Source organism: Cervus elaphus, chromosome 21, assembly GCF_910594005.1.
Source record: "Cervus elaphus chromosome 21, mCerEla1.1, whole genome shotgun sequence".
Taxonomy (NCBI): Eukaryota; Metazoa; Chordata; class Mammalia; order Artiodactyla; family Cervidae; genus Cervus; species Cervus elaphus.
In genome coordinates, this window is record NC_057835.1 from 44,951,145 (window position 1) to 44,971,024 (window position 19,880).

Genomic DNA, 19,880 nt, shown 5'->3' on the forward strand with positions numbered 1-19,880 from the left:
TTCCTTATCTCTTGCAACCTTCTTTATTTAAGGCCTCTTTTGTCTGATATGAGGATTGCTACTCCAGCTTTCTTTTTCTTCCCATTTGCATGGAATATATTTTTCCATCCTTTCACTTTCAGTGTGTATGTGTCATTGGTCTGAAGTGGGTTTGTTGTAGACAGGATATACATGGGGTCTTGCTTTTGTATCCATTTAGCCAGTCTGTGTCTTTTGGTTAGAGCATTTAGTCCATTTACATTTAAAGTAAGTATTGATATATACGTTCCTATTGCTATTTTCTTAATTGTTTGGAGTTGATTTTGTAGATCTTTTTTCTTCTCTTGTATTTCTGGACTATATAAGTCCCTTTTCATGAGAGACAGACGTCATTCATTTTCACATGCATAGGTCTATCAAACAAAAACTACCCATTGAACACAGAAATTGCTTGAACTGCTTCAATTGCTTATTCAAAATTGACTGTGCCCATTCCTCTGCTCGTGCCATCTTTTTCTTTAATATCTGCCTGCTTTACAGTTCCAGCTATGCTGAACACTTCCTTTAGCTTCTTCCAACCAACTTTGAAGTCAAGATTAGCAACAAAAATTGTGGAATCAAGTCTACCAGCCTGCAACTTCCTGATAACCTTAGGAGGAATGTTTGGATTATTGAGATTGGAAGGTGGTAAATTCATCAATCCTGATCCCATGTTGGGTACATGTCCTCCTGGAAATGATCTTCGTGTTCATTGCAATGCCCTAGGAGCATTTTCTCCAGTATGTTCCTCTTTAATATTCAAAGGTCTTCCACTAATATATATTTGTTCACTGTTTCTAGTGCTTTCTTCATAAATTCTTCGTCTTTAAATTCAACCACACCACAACCCCTTGATTTTCCTTCCGCATCCTTAAAGAACTCCATGTATGTAACCTCACCAACTTTTTCTCTCTTTAGAGCTTTAATAGCTTGCCATTTCATGTCATATGGGATGTTGCTAATAAAAACTCTGTTTGGATTTCGACCCGTCTTTCTTCACTGCCTGAATTCTTATCTTTTGAGTAAGAATGAAAACTATTGGCCTTCTTATTTCCTGTAGATTTTTCTCTTAATTCAGATTTCTCTTTGATTGATTCATCATTCTTCATTTAATGCCACTGGAGCTGCTGCTACGCTACGGAGGCTGTTTCTCCTGCCAGGGCGGGTGAGGTTTTTGCCCGAGGCTCACCCAGCAGCTCCAAGGTGTGGATGCATGCTGTCATAGCCAGAGCCCATAATCACCTCGGGCTTGTCGGCGTCAACCATCCCTCCACCACAGCCTGCACCTCCGCTATCCCTCCACCACAGCCTGCACCTCCGCTATCCCTCCACCACAGCCTACACCTCCGCTGCCTGCGCTGAGGGGCTCCAAGCGCGACAGTCGCTCCTCCTTTTCAATTCACTTCTTTGGCATAATGAGGTCAGACTGTGGGGATTGCCTACTGCTTGATTAGTGGTGCTGTATTTAAATCTTAGGGGAAAGTGTGTTTTGACCCTACATTACTTTGTACATTACTTTGACGACCCTGATCATTCCATCCTCCAGGGAAAAGGGAACCAGGGAGCTGACGCTAAGTGATTTTAACAGGTTAGTCGAACAGGATTCCAAAAAATGAAAAGAAGCATTAAAGTAGCAAGGGTTTGTATCAAAGGGGAGAATTTGAGGAAAGGACATCTCCGATGAATCATCAGTTATGGAAAGTGGAATTCCTTTCTCAGAATTGTCATATTTGCTTTGGAAAAAACAAACAAAAGTGAGGGACTAGGCTAAGTCAGTAAAGGATTAGTTTTAAAGCTGTTTTCCATTTGTCAGTCATGTCAACAGTGTGAATTTCAGCGTTGTGGTTTTATATTATATTACTTATTTTGACAAACTAAAAATCATTTAAAATTTTAAGTTATCCTGGTGGATGGTATAATTAACCATTCAGTACACCAAAGATCTAAAATTAATATCAGATGTGCAGAACAATATTCTGTTCCCTATACAGACCTGAGGAAGTATACCTTAAGGAATGTCAAACTTGTCTTCCCCAAATCCATCCTCAAAGATTGAGTAGAACCCAGGTTCTCTCAGAAGCCATTTAGGACAATCATTTGTATTTTTCCCAAAACCATTTTGAATTGTAGTAGCTGACGATGCTACCTTTAAAGATAACAAGTATCTCCAATTTTGTTATATGAAGCAGAATTGTACTTTTATTGTTCCAGATCTCTGTCACTCAGATATTAATATATATATTAGTATATAGCTATATTACATATATATATGCATAAAGACAAAGAAAATAGTTGTATGTGTTTATATATAATTTATGAAATCTTTGGTGATTGGTACTGGGAGTCAGGGAGACATTTTATATATTAAAGTCTTTTTCATCATTTTTACTTTTTCAATATGCGTTTGTTATTTTTACAATGTCATTGCATATCATTAAATCTAAGACGCTGATACTCCTTGCTCCTTCTGCTAAGTCACTTCAGTCACGCCCTACTCTGTGCGACCCCATCCCTGGGATTCTCCAGGCAAGAACACTGGAGTGGGTTGCCATTTCCTTCAATGCATAAAAGTGAAAAGTGAAAGTGAAGTCACTCAGTCATGTCCGACTCTTCATGACCCCATGGACTGCAGCCTACCAGGCTCCTCCATGCATGGGATTTTCCAGGCAAGAGTACTGGAGTGGGGTGCCATTGCCTTCTAGAGAATATAAAAGAAGGTTTTTAATAATTGGCAGCAGGTCAGACACGATTGAAGTGACTTAGCATACACGCACACACATGAGGACTGCTACCTTCCCAACTGCACTTACTACACTCCATTAATTATCTCATGCATCCCAAGTTACTTTAATTAAAAATAAATTGTTAAAGTATTTACATAAATTGTCAAAAACATAAAGACGTTATTAAAACTATGCCAAGCAATTCTCAGGATAAATATAAATCACAAATGATTATGAATAATGTCCAGTCTCATAATTTAAAATTAAAATCAGTGGGACATTTTTATTTTAGACTTATAAAATTGATAATTGAAAAAGATATGTTAAATATTATGATGCCTTGATGGATATGGAAATTGTCACAGCATTCTGGACAAACATTTGGTGAGACTGTAAACATCTTTAACCCAATGAATTCCAGGGAAAGTGAAAAAGGACACAAAATTTATGTACAAGAATGTTGGTCATATTTTTATTTAAAGAAAATAATTAAATTTTTAATATATTTATAATAGAATTAATAGTGAATTGATACAAAATGTATCTTCAAGATTAATTTAATGACTTAGGGAAATACTTATTATAAAATGCTAACTGAATATTAGAAGACAAAGTGGAATCTACCTTATGATTTCAAGTTTGAAAAAAATGATATACATGCATAAATATATTATGTGTGTAATTTTATTTCTATATATTTCCAGTGCATTGAAATATAAATTACATATTCTTTGTTTTTATAATTGATATAACTGACATAACATTTTATTAGTTTTAAGTGCACAACGTAACTTAATATTTGCATAACATTGAGAAATGATCAGCACAATAAATCTAGTTAAAATCCATCACCACACATAGTAATACATTTTTTTTCTTCTGATGGAAACTTTTAAGATCTACTCTTAGCAACTTGATATAATACAGTGTTATTAACTATAGTCACTATAGGCATGCTATACATTATTTCCCCATGTCTTATTTATTTCATAGCTGCAAATTAAGAGTGGGAAAAAAATAAATCTATTATTTCAGACTGGTAAAATTGTATTTTTTTCCCTCTGTAATTGTCTTTATATTGTAAATGCACAGCAAGAGAAACCTGCAACAAAACCAGCAATCTTCTGAATGTGAGAAAATATTTGCAAATCATATATCTGATAAGGGGCTAATATCCAAAATCTATAAGGAACCCATACAACTTAGTAGCAAAAATTAATCTAGTTAAAAAATGGCCAGCGGGCCTGAGTAGGCATTATTAAAAAAAAAAATTCAAATGTCCAAAGATACATGTAAAGGTGCTCAACATCAATATTCACTTGGCAAGTATATTTCAAAACCACAGTGAGATATTACCTCACACCTCTTAGAATGGCTATTATCCAAAAGACAAGAAATTGAAAGTATTGGCAAAGATGTGGTGAAAAAGAAACATTTGTACATTGTTGGTGGGAAAGTCAACTGGTGGATCCTCTATGGAAAACATTATGGATGTTCCTCAAAAAATTAAATATAGAAGTAACATGTGATCTGGAAATTCTACTTCTGGGTACTTATGCAAAGAAAATGAAACACTAATTAAAAAGATATATGTGTGTCCATGTTCAGTGCCACATTATTTACAAAAACCACGGCATGGAAACAACCTAATATCCACCAATGGATGAAAAGAAAAATAAAATGTGGTCTATTATTCAGCCTGAGAAATAGAATATTAGTAAATGATAAAAAATGAAATGTTTGGACAGCAGGCATGGAGCTTAAAGATATTACAGTAAGTGAAATAAGTCAGAAAGAAAAGAGAAATACTATATGATATATGGGATTTTAAACTAAAAATCCCCCTCCCCCAGAAAAAAAAATGAGCTCATGACTATAGAAAACAGATTGGTGGTTGCCTGAAGCAGGGACTAGGGGGATGGGCAAAATGAGGGAAGGGGGTAAAATGGTATAACTTTTTAGTTATACAGTGAGTAAGTCATGGGGATGTAATATACAGCATGATAATTATATTAATAATATTACATTGCTTACCTCAAGATTTGCTACGAGTAAATCTTAAAATGTCTCAACATAAGAAAGGAGTTTTTGTGACTATGTGGTGATGGATGTAAACTACACTCATTGTGGTGATCATGTCAAAATACGGGATTCCCTGGTGGCTCAGATGGTAAGGAGTTTGTCTGCAATGCAGGTAGACCTGGGTTTGATCCCTAGGTTGAGGTTGGGAAGATCCCCTGGAGAAGGAAATGGCAACCCACTCCTGTATTCTTGCCTGGAAAATCCCATGGACAGAAGAGCCTGGCAGGTTACAGTACTGGGGGTTGCAGTGAGTTAGACACAACTGAGTGACTTCTCTTTCACTTTTTCAAAATATATACAAATATGGAATCATTATGTTGTACACCTGAAACTCATGTGATGTTATGTGTCAATTATACTTCAATAAAAAATAGTTACTAATTTATCTTAAATTCAACAGTTTATAAAGTTCACACTAATTTCCTGTGTACCCATAAGTACCTTGTAGGTGTTTTTGTTTCAGACTAAATTAGGCACATAATACTCCACAGATTTCTACTGGATTATATATGCTCTATTTTTCTTATTAGAATGTTTTTTAGATATTTTAATTTTATTAGGCTATCTTTTGTGTTTATCATTATTATAGTAATATATGGCTAAAGTGTGTCATGGTATCATGTCAGTCTCATATTGCCTAGCTCTAAAAACAAAGAAACCTCTAACATGTTGGTACTTTGTTTTATTTCTATTGACATTATTGTCCTAGAGTCAGTACAGATTGGTGCCCGATTCTCTATTTCCCTATAGTATTTTGATTTCAATTCAGCAGATTAAAAGTGGTTCTTGATGTAACAGTAAGATGCAAACAAGATATATAGATCTTACTCTTGTCTAGATCAAGGGATCCAAGAAATTCTAGCACTTGGGTTGGCATAAGCTTTCATTTCCTCTAATCCAATCTCTTCCTTCACAGATGGGAAAAAGAAACTCCCAAGAGGTCAGACCAGAGTGCAAGCTTATTGACCCCTTACTCTACACTTAGCAATAGTACAGTTTGGCCTGATGTCCTTGGCCTGACCAGCAGAAGGATCAAGTTTCTCCAACACCGTGTCAGACTTGTGTGTATGCCCACAAGGCAGTTTGCTGGGCTGCTGGGAGCTATGATAAGCTCAATATCTAAATATAAATATAAAAGAGACTTCCATATTTGGCTTCCCTCGTGGGTCAGATAGTAAAGAATACCCATGTCATGCAGGAGATGTGGGTTCAATCCTTGGGTGGGAAAGATCCCCTGGAGAAGGAAATCACAGCCTACTCCAATATTCTTAGGGTGTCCCTGATAGCTCAGTTGGTAAAGAATCCACCTGCAATACAGGAGACCCTGGTTTGATTCCTGGGTTGGGAAGATCCCCTGAAGACGGGAAAGGCTACCCAATCCAATATTCTGGCCTGGAAAATTCCATGGACTGTATAGTCCATACGGTCCCAAAGAGTCAGACACAACTGAGCAACTTTCACTTTCCAGTATTCTTGCTTGGGAAATCCCACGGACAGAAGAGCCTGGCAGGCTACAGTCCACAGAACTGCAGAGGGTAGGACACCACATCTTAGTGACTAAACAGCAATACTATAAAAGAGACAGCCCTGTCTGTGATCCCACCAAGATCCACAAAGCCACTTTTAAAAATCCAGCCTGGAGCAGTCTCTGGGAGGGCAGGTGCCTCCTGGTTCCAGCGAACACACAGGAAACTACAAAATGATTCCACTGATGGTGAAACATAGCTCCCAGAAATGAGCAAGCAATCAGAAATGGAAAACACACCAGAAACCCTCACATAGTCATTGAGTTTTAAAAGCCTTGACAATGAGGCAAATTAAATAAAAAAATAAGATTCTTCACACATACCCACACACATAAAATGAAGGGAAGAAATCAATTACTGTATTTCAGAGTGGTGGAATTGATTAAATTTTTTCCTTTGTAATTGTACAATATAAATACCAAGTCTATACCTTATTCACAAATACTGTCTATTGCTGTTTTTATGACTTCTGTGAATTCTACTGTTGAGTTTTTTCTTGGCTTTCAAAAATTTCTCAGTTGCTTTGCCCAGTCCTGAGCTTTTATTTCCTCCCTTTTGTTGCATTGTGCATTTGTATTCACAGATGAACTTTCTCTTAGTGAATCATCACTTCAGTCTCGGGAAATGTAGCGCTCAGGGTCAGTAAGCTGAATAGTCACTGGCTGTCCTCATTTTCTACACTTAAGACTCTCCTTGGCTTTATGAGTTTTGCTGAGTGGTGTTTTGAACACTAAGCCAGCTGTTTCCCACACTGACCTCTTGTATCTTTGTACTATTTTTGCCTGATGCACTCTAGTGTCTGTTCTCCTTCCATTCCAATATCAGTGTGCCTTTCTTTTGTATTATAACTGAAATGGAGGATTGTTATCCCATGTTCTTTCCCATGATCATTTTTTCAGCCCTCATCATAACAGGCTATCAAGGGTGAAAGTCAGCAAAAGCAGGCTAAAGTTGAAAACCTGTTTCTAAGATATTTACTATGTTTTCTGGTTATTAAAGTCATATGTGTATTGCTACTTCCCTGGCTCCCAATGCAGGGGGCACAGGTTCAATCCCTAGTCAGGGAACTAAGATGCCATATCCTGATTGGTGCAGAAAAAAAAAAAATGTGCATGAAAAGCAGAAGTGTGAAAGTGTTAGTTGCTCAGTTGTGTCCAACCCTTTGTGACCCCATTGATTGTAGCCTGCCAGGTTCTACTGTTCATGGAATGTTCCAAGCAGCAATACTGAAGTGGGTAGCTATTTCCTTCTCCAGGCATCTTCTTGACCCAGGGATAGAACCTGGGTCTCCTGCATTGCACACACCCTTTATTGTCTGAGCCACCAGGGAAGCCAATGCATGACATTTATTAAATGAGGTTGATTATTAAAGAAAATATAAGTATTCTAATGTCCACTTCCTAGAGAAAACTACAATTTATATTTCATGTGTATCTTTTCAGACTTTTCATATGAGCATGTGTATGTGTGTAGGTATACGTGTGTGTAAGTATACATGTGTGTGGGTATACATGTGTGTGGGTATACATGTGTGTGGGTGTACATGTGTGGGGGTGTACATGCATGTAGGCATACATGTGTGTGGGCGCACATGTGTGTGGGTATACATGTGTGTGGGTGTACATGTGTGTAGGTATACATGTGTGTTAATGTACATGTGTGTGGGCATACATGTGTGTGGGTACACATGTGTGTTAACGTACATGTGTGTGGGCATACATGTGTGTAGGTATACATGTGTGTAGGTATACATGTGTGTATGAAATTTTGAAACTAAGCAAGACCCTGTGGGTCACTACCAGGTACAAAGGCTTTTCTGTTTCCCCCATTTCTTGTTTGTAAGAACAAGGGTTTCAGCTTCCTAGACCTTCCCTGAGATCAGAAGGGCAGATTCTGTTACTAATTTGAAGCATCAAGGAAGGCAGAAGCAAAGGAAAGGCAGTCAAGAAGCAATAGTGCAGGAATGCAGGCAAAGTCTTGGTTCCTCCTCGAGAGATATGCCTAACAATCTGATCATCATGCACATAAGCTTGCATTTGACAACAATTTCTTTTATGTACTTGAGATTACGGTGCGAATACTTTTTAAAGTGCTTGTCTAGTTCTCTTCAGTAGATATGAGATATAAAACTAATGAATTTGTAACCTCGAAGGGTCTTCCTATGAGGAAGACTAAAGAGCCTCTTGATGAAAGGGAAGGAGGAGAGTGAAAAAGTTGGCTTAAAGCTCAACATTCAGAAAACTAAGATCATGGCACCTGGTCCCATCACTTCATGGAAAATAGATGGGGAAACAGTGGAAACAGTGGCTGACTTTATTTTTGGGGGCTCCAAAATCACTGCACCTGGTGACTGCAGCCATGAAATTAAAAGACACTTACTCCTTGGAAGAAAAGTCATGACCAACCTAGACAGCATATTAAAAAGCAGAGACATTATTTTGCCAACAAAGGTCCCTCTAGTCAAGGCTATGGTTTTTCGAGTAGTCAGGTATGGATGTGAGAGTTGGACTCTAATGACAGCTTGAGCACCAAAGAATTAATGCTTTTGAACTGTAGTGTTGGAGAAGTCTCTTGAGAGTCCCTTGGACTACAAGGAGATCCAACCAGTTCATCTTAAAGGAAATCAGTCCTGAATATTCATTGGAATGACTGATGCTGAAGCTGAAACTCCAATACTTTGGCCACCTGATGTGTAGAACTGACTCATTGGAAAAGACCCTGATGTTGGGAAAGAGTGAAGGCAGGAGGAGAAGGGGACGACAGAGGATGAGATGGTTGTATAGCATCACCGACTTAATAGACACAAGTTTGGGTAAACTCTGGGAATTGGTGATAGACAGGGAGGCCTGGCGTGCTGCAGTCCATGGGGTCGCAAAAAGTCAGACACGACTGATCGACTGAACTGATCTGAACTGAGGGTCTTCCTTCCTCGTTGGAAAAGACCCTGATGTTGGGAAAGATTGAAGGCAGGAGGAGAAAGGGATGACAGAGGATGAGATGTTTGAATGGCATCACTGACTCAATGGATATGAGTTTGAGAAAGCTTCGGGAGTTGGTGATGGACAGGGAAGTCTGGTATACTACAGTCCATGGGGTCACAAAGAGTTGGACACAACTGAACGACTGAACTGAACTGAAGGATCTTCCTTTCCCTGGTGACTCAGATGGTAAAGAATTTGCCTACAATGCAGGAGACCTGGGTTCAATCCCTGGGTCTGATAGATCCCCTGGAGAAAGAATGGCAACCCACTCCAGGATTGCCTGGAGAATTCCATGGATAGAGGAGCCTAGCAAGCTACAGTCTGTGTCGTTGAAAATAGTCAGACCTGACAGAGTGACTAACACACACATGCACAGGATCTTTCTTTAGCCTTTATTAATGTGAGATTTTGTTCACAGTAGAATTCTTTAAGACTAAAGATTCTCAGTTTTTCCTTGAAAATTTAAAATATCCCTTGTGGGTCATATATGTTTTCATTGATTTATCTTAGTTTTCTTTTTCAAATCAAATTAGAAAAGCATCAATATTAACCAATATTTTATGTAGAATCCTCAATCTGCTTATTTCCGCAAAGAAACAGAAGAAATGAATTAGTATTTACTGAATATCTACTGTGAATCAGATGTGCTCTAGGAACCTTGTATGCTAATTCTATTTAATTATTATAGCATCTAAGGCATTTCTGCCTTTAAGTAGAAAGTATTTCTATCTCTCATAAGGCATCTGACTCTACAGATGTACAAAGTAGAGTCTGATTCAAACCTTAAGTCTTTCTGACTCTCAAATTACTTCTCACACCATACTGACTCTATTCATTGTCTCCATAGTATATGAGTAGGCTTTCCAGGTGGCTCACTGATAAAGTATCCACCTGCCAATGAAGGAGACATGGGTTTGGTCCCTGGGTGGAAAAGATCCCCTGGAGAAGGAAGTGGCAAACTACTCCAGTATTCTCGCCTGGTATGGACAGAGGAGCCTGGCAGGCTGCAGGGCACAGAATCACAAAGAGTCAGACAAGACTACAACAACAACAATCTGAAGAATTCCACCAGGCCATCAGCTACATGCAGTATGATCTTGCCTGTTCTCATGAACTCTCAAGCATTGAAAGATGCAATCTGTTCAAATATTTGTAGACTCACTCTTGCTAACTTTGAAGTAATTCATAAAGTATTCCTCCAATTTTTCTATCATTTACTTCTTCCTCTATAGCTGTTTTCCCTCATGCACCAGTCTATCCTTAAAAAGGAGATACCTAGAAGGAAGTTTTATCATCTCAGTCACCAGTAATATCCGGAGCCAACAACAGGATATTTCTAAAACCCTCCAGAATCATGCGTGCCATTTATAAAAATAAACAAAAACAAACACTGCCCCTAAAGTATTTGTTAATGAGGTTTTAAAATGCCTACTCTGACAATTTGCAGGATTAAAAGTAAGCAAATATTCCAAGTTAAATAAAAAATATTAAAATTTAGAAAACATGTTTTATTCAATTGGAAATCCCTTTTAATAGGAAACTAAAATATGTCTTTGTTTCACAATCCTTTCTGATGAAATTTGGAGAACTAATAAACAAGCTACTAAACATCTAGTAAATAGGTTTTTACAAATGAGTTTGCAATCATCAATATATAGAATGGAAAGAAATTTAAGGATGAAGTACTCCAATTATTATTTTACTAAGACAATTAAATTATTTGTCAAAGGTCACATATATCGTGTTTAAATAGGGTTAACTTTGATGATATAATATTTGTACTTCCTACAACTAAAAAATCATGTATATGAAAAGAACACAAGGTACTGTCTACCCTCTATTTTATGTTGCATGAAACTTTTATTGAAAGATAGAAAATATTGTACGGCTAACCAAAACTTTACAAATGGAGACCTGATTCAAATAAAAAGGTTCTTATTTGGGATTTGTTAAGACTGTAACCCAGGAAACACAGATTCAAGAAGCACTTGAATTGCATTCCATGGGATGACAAGATGGGGGAGGCTTCTAAGTAAAAAAAACCACAAGGTTATAGTTAGTTACATGAGTTATTTATCAAGAATTATAATTGGACCTGGCAGGAAGTAAGGGCTCTTGTTAACTAAGGATTGGTTAGGGTCTGAAATGGTTGCATAGTTACAAGAGAAGACCTTGAGACCATAAGGTTGCAGCTGGCAGAATTTGCTCTGAATAAAGCTAATGGTGTACTTGGGTCTGGTACAGTTCAAAGAAAGTTCAAGTTCTTAGTAGAGCAGAGATATTTGTTTCTGAGACCAGAATCTCACTGACCACTCGACTCCATTTTATATGCCTGAAGTGTGATTACTCCATTATTATTATAGCTTGTCATCAGTACAAATCACTACTCTATAGCTCAATTAAATTTCATAAAGCATTATCTAAAGTCAGCACGCCCACAGATTCATTTGTTACCCCACCCAGTGACCAGTAACCTGACTCTAACAATACAACTTAATTTTATATTTGGAGAGAGGATTATAACCAAAGTCTTACTAACTATTACACCAGATTTGTCAAATATTGATATTTTTCCTTATTAAAATACTTTAAAATATTTCAAAGTTTATCTTCTTTTTTCATTTTTTTTTTAAATTGGAGAATAATTGCTTTACAGTATTGTGTTGGTTGCTGCTGTACATCAGCATGAATCAGCTACAGGTATGCACGTGTCCCCCCCTTCTGAGACCCCTCCCACCCCCACCCCTTCCACCCCTCTAGGCCGTCACAGAGCACTTGGTCGAGCCCCCTGTGTCACATGGCATATTCCCACTTGCTATTTATTTTACGTACGGTAATATATGTTTCCATGCTATTCTCTCAATTCGTCCCACCCTCTCCTTCCTTCACTGTGTCTGCAAATCTACTCTCTCTGTCTGCGTCTGCATCACTGGCCTGCAAATAGGTTCATCAGTACCATCTTTCTAGATTCCATAGGCATACATTAATATACACTATTGTCTTTCTCTTTCTGACTTACTTCACTCTGTATAACAGGCTTTAGGTTCGTTCACCTTATTAGGACTGACTCAAATGCGTTCTTTTCAATTTTTATGTAGTAACTTGCTTTTTGCATTCTCTAGTCTATGGGTTTTGATACAAGTGTAGAACCTTATCCATAGAGAAGATACAGAACATGTCCATCATCCTTCAGATTTCCTCAGGCTGTTCTCCCTTTGTATACAACCCTTTTCCTCAGCCTTAAGCCCTGACAGCAGCTGATCTATGTTGCTTCCTTAGAATTTTCCTTTTCTAGAACATTAAATTAATAAAATTGCACAGCATGTATCCATTTGATCAGGCTTTTTACACTTGGCAAAATACATCCATGTTGCAGCATGGATCAGTAGTTGACTTTTCAAAATTCAAATTACTTATTTATTTATTTGGCTTTCCGAGTCTTAGCTGTGACATGTGGGATCTAGTATTTGGAAAAATCAGTATTGACAACAGGATTGGAAAAAGATCATTTTTCAATACAATTCCAAAGAAAGGCAATGCTAAGGAATGTTCAAACTACCATACAATTGCCTCACTTCACATGTTAGCAAGGTAATGCTCAAAATTCTGCAAGTTAAGCTTCAGCAATACATGAACTGAGAACTTCCAGATGTTCAAGCTGGGTTTAGAAAAGACAGGGGAACCAGAGGTCAAATTACCAACATCCGCTGAATCATAGAAAAAGCAAGAGAATTCCAGTAAAACATCTACTTCTCCTTCACTGACTACGCTAAAGCCTTTGACTGTGTGAATCATAACAATCTGTGGAAAATTCTTTAAGTGGAAATACCAGGTCACTTTACCTGCCTCCTGCAAAATCTGTATGTGGGTCAAGAAACAACAGAACTGGATATGGAACAATGGACTGGTCCAAAATTGGGAAAGGAGTACGTCAAGGCTGTATATTGTCGCCCTGCTTACTTAACATATGAAGAGTACATCATGTGAAATGCTAGGATGGATGATTCACAGCTGGAATCAAAACTGCTGGGAGAAATATCAACAGCCTCAGATATGTAGATGATACTACCCTAATGGCAGAAAGCAAAGAGGAACTAAAGAGCCTCTTGATGAAGGAGAAGGAGGAGAGTGAAAAAAACTGGCTTAAAGCTCAACATTCAAAAAACTAAGATCACGGCATCTGGTCCAATCACTTCATGGCAAATATGTGGGGGAGAAATGAAAACAGTGCCAGATTTTATTTTCTTGGGCTCCAAAATCACTGAGGATGGTGACAGCAGCCATGAAATTGAAAGACACTTGCTCCTTGGAAGAAAAGTTATGACTAACCTAGACAGTGTATTAAAAAGCAGAGATATCACTTTGCCAACAAAGGTCTGTATAGTTGAAGATATAGTTTTTCCAGGAGTCATGTGCAGATGTGAGAGTTGGACCATAAAGAAGTCTGAGCACAGAAGAATTGATATTCTAAAATTATTTTAATTATTTGAGCCATAGAAAGAGGTCAACTAAATTTAGACTTGTCAAGGATGTTTTATAAAGTTTTAAAGCTACCCACCAAAAGAATGGAAATAGAACCAGGAGCATCACACTTAAGAGACACTATGATATGCTTCATATTCATCAGTCTAGATGGCTGTGATGTTGTTGTTGTATCATTTCAACAAGCTGCCTTCACAGTGACTGAGGTAATGGAGAAGTAGAGTCAAAGAATTACTGTATCACACAGGGATCCATTGTTTGAGTATCATGGAATAGGGGACTTTCAAAGGAATGGATCCTTATATCTATTTTTGGAAGATATGGGAGGAGCTGGAGAAGTAAGTATCTGAGAAGTAGATGTAGAAAATCAGAGGGAAAATAAAACCAAATAACCCTACCCTAGAGAGCTTCCCAGGTGGCTCAGTGGTAAAGAATCCATCTGCATTGCAGGAGACAGCTAGTTCCAACCCTGGGTCAGAAAGATACCCTGGAGAAGGAAATGGCAACCCACTCCAAAACACTTGCCTGGGAAATTCCATGGATACAGAGGAGCCTAGTGGGATACAGTCCATGGAATTGCAAAAGAATTGGACATGACTTGATGACTAAACAACCAACAACAATCCTACCTTATGTATTGGCATATGCAGACAAGGAGGAGCTTGCAATTGAATGTGGCAATCCAAGGGTATCTAGAGGTCAGGTGAGGGCTACAGAAAACTGCCAGTGGGGAAGCATCCAAGAGCCTGCTGCTTCTGCACTTGTTGGTGAACCTGGTTTGCTGTCACTCTCAGTGGTCGGAAAGAAGAGATGAGCACAGTGGGTGAAGAGTAAGAACAAAGCTGGAAGCTATGGCCCTTCTTCACCAATCTTTTTGCCATCTAATCACAAAGACCCTTAGATGGAAATTCACTTCTGGCTTCTGAACCTTTGTGTGAATTTCTCTTCGGGCCAACTCTAACTCAGAATCATACAAGGATGGAAATTGTTTAAAACACAGTTCCAGCTTAGCTAAATAGACGTCCTCAACACAAACCGTGACTCTCACTTCCCAGTTCTTACATGACTTGATATGCCATGGATGCACATCATTTGTGCTCAGAGCCCATTATGATGGAATCAGTCATGTGACCTCACCTAACTGCAAAGAGTTAGGAGATGTGGGAAAGCACATGGACATGCGCTCATCAATCATTAAACATCTCTGCCACAACTCCTATGTCAGAAGGAAGCATTTTTAGATTTTAGTGTATACATGAACAACTTGACCTTTAACCAAATATTTTGTTTAGGTGCATGCATTTGTCACATGAAAGTTTTTACATTAATATTAGAACTATAGTCACAAGCGGCACTAGTGGTAAAGAACCCAAATGCCAATGCAGGGGATGGCGGTTCGATTCCTGGGTCAGGAAGATCCCCTGAAGAAGGGCATGGCAATCCACTCCAGTATTCTTGCCTGGAGAATACCATGGACAGAGGCACCTGGCGGGCTGTAGTCCATAGGGTGGAAAAGAGTCAGACATGACTGAAGTGACTTAGCATGCATGCATAATCACTCTATCCAGGATTTTGTCTGTTAATTCTGAAAGTTCTGGTTGTCACTCTTAGTTTTTTTCAGGGCAAGTCTCTCTATAGGCTTGAAAATTTCAACTCCTTGTCACCTTTTTCTCTTTCTTTTTCCCCTTAGGCCTAAGTATTATTAAAGCAGTTTCCAGCAGTGAGTTTTTCTAATTGAAACATTCAGCAGACCTTGGGGTATAGTTTCAGCTAGATTTTCTTTGGTGGGTGGAGAGCAAGCAAGAGAAATAATAAAATGGAAGATTACAGAAACCTTGCAAATTACAAAACTAATAGAGCACTTCTGTAAGTAATCTTGTGGCAAATTTGACGTTACCTGGAGTGGAACTATGAACATTTAGGGAAGTTATATTTTTGCTGCATCTTAGAAATGCAGAAGTTAGCCATTTTGTACTGATGGTGTGAGTCATTGTGGACATTATGAAGACTGCAGTATGCTCGTCAATGGGTAATTCTTCCACTTATGATTGTTATGCAATAGCAGTAACAGGCAGCCAACACAAAGGAATAACAGTCACTTTCCAGATGAAAGGAAGAAAGAATAAAGTTCTCTTTTTATTAAAAAATAAAAATTGAAAAGATTATCATCTAGGCAAAGAAAACCTTCACAAATCCATTGAACTAGTCCAAATTCATGTAACATTAAATTAGTATAGGACTTTCTCCAATAGAAATTAAACATAATTAAAACATAATACGGATGTTTCTCCTGAGAATTACTCTTTGATATTTAAAAAAAACTAAAGACAGAGCAACATCATTGGAGGGTTCTTACTGAAATTTTTAAAAATTCATTCAGAGTTAGTTGAGTATATCATTATCAAGCTAAACTTCAAGGTATTTTCTGGAGATCTGGACTGAAAGTCAGAAAGTCTCAAACTTAATCCTGATTCTGACCAGCTGTTTGATCTTGGATAAGTCACTTAAACTTTCTGAAGCTTGTTTTTCTTACCAGGAAAATTGGCTATTTTTATAATGTATCTTCTAATATAGTATGTCCAATGAAAATATAATGTGAGTCACATATAATATTTTAAATTTTCCAGTAGCTGTTTTTAAAAATAAGAAGAAATACATGAACTAAATTAATAACATATTTTATTTGACCTTATATACCCAAAATAATGGGCTTCCCAGGTGGCATGAGGGTAAAGAATCTATCTCCCAATGCAGGAGTCATGGGTTTGATCCCTGGGTTGGGAAGATCAACTGGAGAAGGCAATGCAACCAACTCCAGTATTCTTAGCTGGAAAATTCCATGGACAGAGGAGCCTGGCAGGCTACAGTCCATTGGGTTGCAAAGAGTTGGACATGACTGAGCACCTGAGCACATATGCACATCCAAAATAACATCATTTCAACATGTATATCAACACACAAAATTAGCAATGGTATATTTTACATTTTTTTTCTTTGCAATCTGGTGTGTATATTACACTTCACTGCAACTAATTTTGGAAGCTAAATTTCATTGGAAATACTTGATCTGTATTTAGATAGACATATAGCTGAGAAAGTAGATTTATACACTCAAGTTGTTCCAAACATACTTCAAAATCTTCTAATAATTGAATCAATTTTAAAACTGTCAGTTTTAAAATTTTGATTCAATTTAATTCAAACTCAAATTAAAAATCCAGTTCCTTAGTTATGTTAATCACATTTCAAGTGCTGTGCCCTTATGGAGCTTCTGACTACTCTATTGGACAACATGGTTCTAAAATCTCTGCAGTTTCTGAGAGTGAAAATGTTAGTTGCATCTGACTCTTTGACACCCCATAGACTGTAAACCCACAAGTCTCCTCTGTCCATGGGATTGTTCAGGCAAGCATATTGGAGTGGGTTGCTGTTGCCTTCTATAGGGGATCTTCCCAACTCAGGGATTGAACCCAGGTCTCCCACATTGTAGGCAGATTCTTTCCCATGTGAGCCTACTACTTCTACTTTTTTTTTTTGAATGTTCATAGTAACTTTATTTTAGACTTCCCTGATGGCCATCTGCAGTGTGGGAGACACACATCTGATCCCTGGGTCGGGAAGTTCCTCTGGAGGAGGGCATGGCAACCCACTCTAGTATTCTTGCCTTAACAATCCCGTGGACAGAGGAGCCTGGTGGGCTACCATTCGTGGGGTTGCCAAGAGTCAGACACAATGGAAGTGACTGAGCATGGAGCACATCAGCTTTATTTGCAATAGCCCTGGATTACAAACAACCCAAATGATCCTCTGTGAGTAAATGGTCATTGGACCATTCTATCAAATACCACTCACCAATAAAAAGGAACAAATAAAAAAGGAGCAAACTGATGTGTACAATTAGGGTGGGTCTCAAGGGGGTTTTGCTGAGTGAAAAATTATTTACTTAATGTTCCATTTGTAGGTTTCCTTTTTTTTCTTTTGATAGTGGAGTGCAGTTTATTACACCGGCGGGCCCAAGGCAGAGTCTCCTCTTAGCCAAGGACCTGTAGGTTTCCTTTTATATTACATTCTCAAAAAGACAAGGTTGTGGGGATGGAAAACAGATCCCTGGTAGGGAGGAAGATTGGTGTGTCTAAAAGAGCAGCATAAGATGTCTTCATGATGATAGAAAAGTTTTGTGTGTTTATCACTGTTCTGTTACCTCTATTTTTACCTCTGTGAAGCTCTTATGTAGTAGATGCTTCTTAAAAAAAGAAAAATATCAACTGGATTATTTCTGTACAGGAGTGTATACTGATTATCAAGGGAGATATAATTCTTGTCCCACCTTCCTCCACTGAGGTACTGTTTCTTATGGATAAATTCTATAAATTCTCTTGCTTTTCTTGCCTGCTGATGGAAACATTATCACCTCAGTGGGCTCTGTGAAAATAATTATATACGGAAAAACAGAAAAGCCCTTTCCATTCTCTTTTTACCCATTCTACCTTTGACAGATGCTTTGAGGCATAATTACTTCTCTTATTACACTAGCCTAAAATTGATTAAATGTGTATGAATATATTCATGGTAGTGTTGCATGAAAAAGCAAAGGAGAAGCATAAATGTCTACCAATCAAAAAAAAAAAGATATGTAAAATGCAGTATCTACATACCTTGAGTTTTCATACATAAGTCAAAAGCAATAAATTCAATTTCCAGAAATGAATTAGGATCACATGGTGTGTACAGAAACATAAAATCATATGAAAGACTTAGGAGGAAGAATTAAAAGCAGGGTACAGTTTTAAAATGCATTTGCCAAAGCACACTGTGGGTTGTTTAAGGACACAAACACACATAAACATACACATATTTATACAGACAATAGTTTGGAAAGATATACTTTTGATGCAGGAAAATGGGTTCTAACAGGAACAAGGGCTGGACTTGACTGGAGTTCGGGCATGTAAACAAGATGACTACAAAACAAAAAGCTTGAGATTGTGCTGTTAATACATAACAAGAAAGAGGACTATCAGTGTCTTTCAAATTCTGTGCATTTATCATTGCCATATAATTTAAAGCATGAGAAGTGCTCATGTTAGCTCAGTCAGTAGAGCAAATGACTTTAAAATCATATGAAAAAAGCCCTATAATGGGGATGCTATATATTAATAATCTCTCAGGAGTTTACACTCTAGATAGGGAGAGAGACACATACTCAAAATTGCAGTTTTGCATACTAACTGAAAACTATGACATAGTTTTAAAATGTCTCAGAGGATTAAAACAATGGGTTATCTGAAGGAGACTTATTTTTTCTTTAAATGGAGCTTTGAAAAAAATAAAAAACCAAATGTATTATATATGAAGTATATAACATATAATATGTATATATAGTATGCGTGTGTACTAAGTCACTTCAGTCATGTCAGACTCTGGTCAACTCTATGGACTGCAGCCTGCCAGCCTCCTCTGTCCTTGGGATTCTCCAGGCAAGAATACTGGAGTGGGTTGCAGTGCCTTCCTCCAAGTGATCTTCTCGACTCAGGGATTGAACCAGCATCTTTTACATCTGTCTGAACTGGCAGGTGGGTTCTTTACCGTTAACGTCACTTGGGAAGCCCCATATATATAGTATATATATATATTACATATTTATACAAATATATAAATCTATTTCTAATGTTTAAAAAAGCACATTTAGTTAGCAAAATGACCATGTTATTGTCATACATCTCATACATGATTCTCATTATTAATAATGAGAATAAATGAGAGGAAGAAAGCCAATATTTTGTGAGGATCTACTATGAGCCAACCAGACTGTGTACCAATTATTTTATGGACTATCACATTTTATCTTTCTAGTGATCTTATAATAATAAGGGAAACAATATTACTTCTATTTTGCACATGAGAAAGCTGAAGCTCGGGGAGGCTGAGAAACATTTTCAGTATCATCAGCCTGTCTGTTTGGGAGCCACAACTTATACGTTAATTGTCACTCTGGAACCTGTGTCTTCCCCGATGTACTATGGTAACTCCGCAATAAAATTAATGTCTCTGCTTCTGAACAAGAAGTG

At 37.7% G+C, this 19,880-nt stretch overlaps 1 pseudogene; it reads right to left on the reverse strand.

Annotated features, from left to right (window-relative positions):
* Positions 1-352: 352 nt before the first annotated feature.
* Positions 353-1,284, reverse strand: LOC122679100 (annotated as a pseudogene).
* Positions 1,285-19,880: the final 18,596 nt, after the last annotated feature.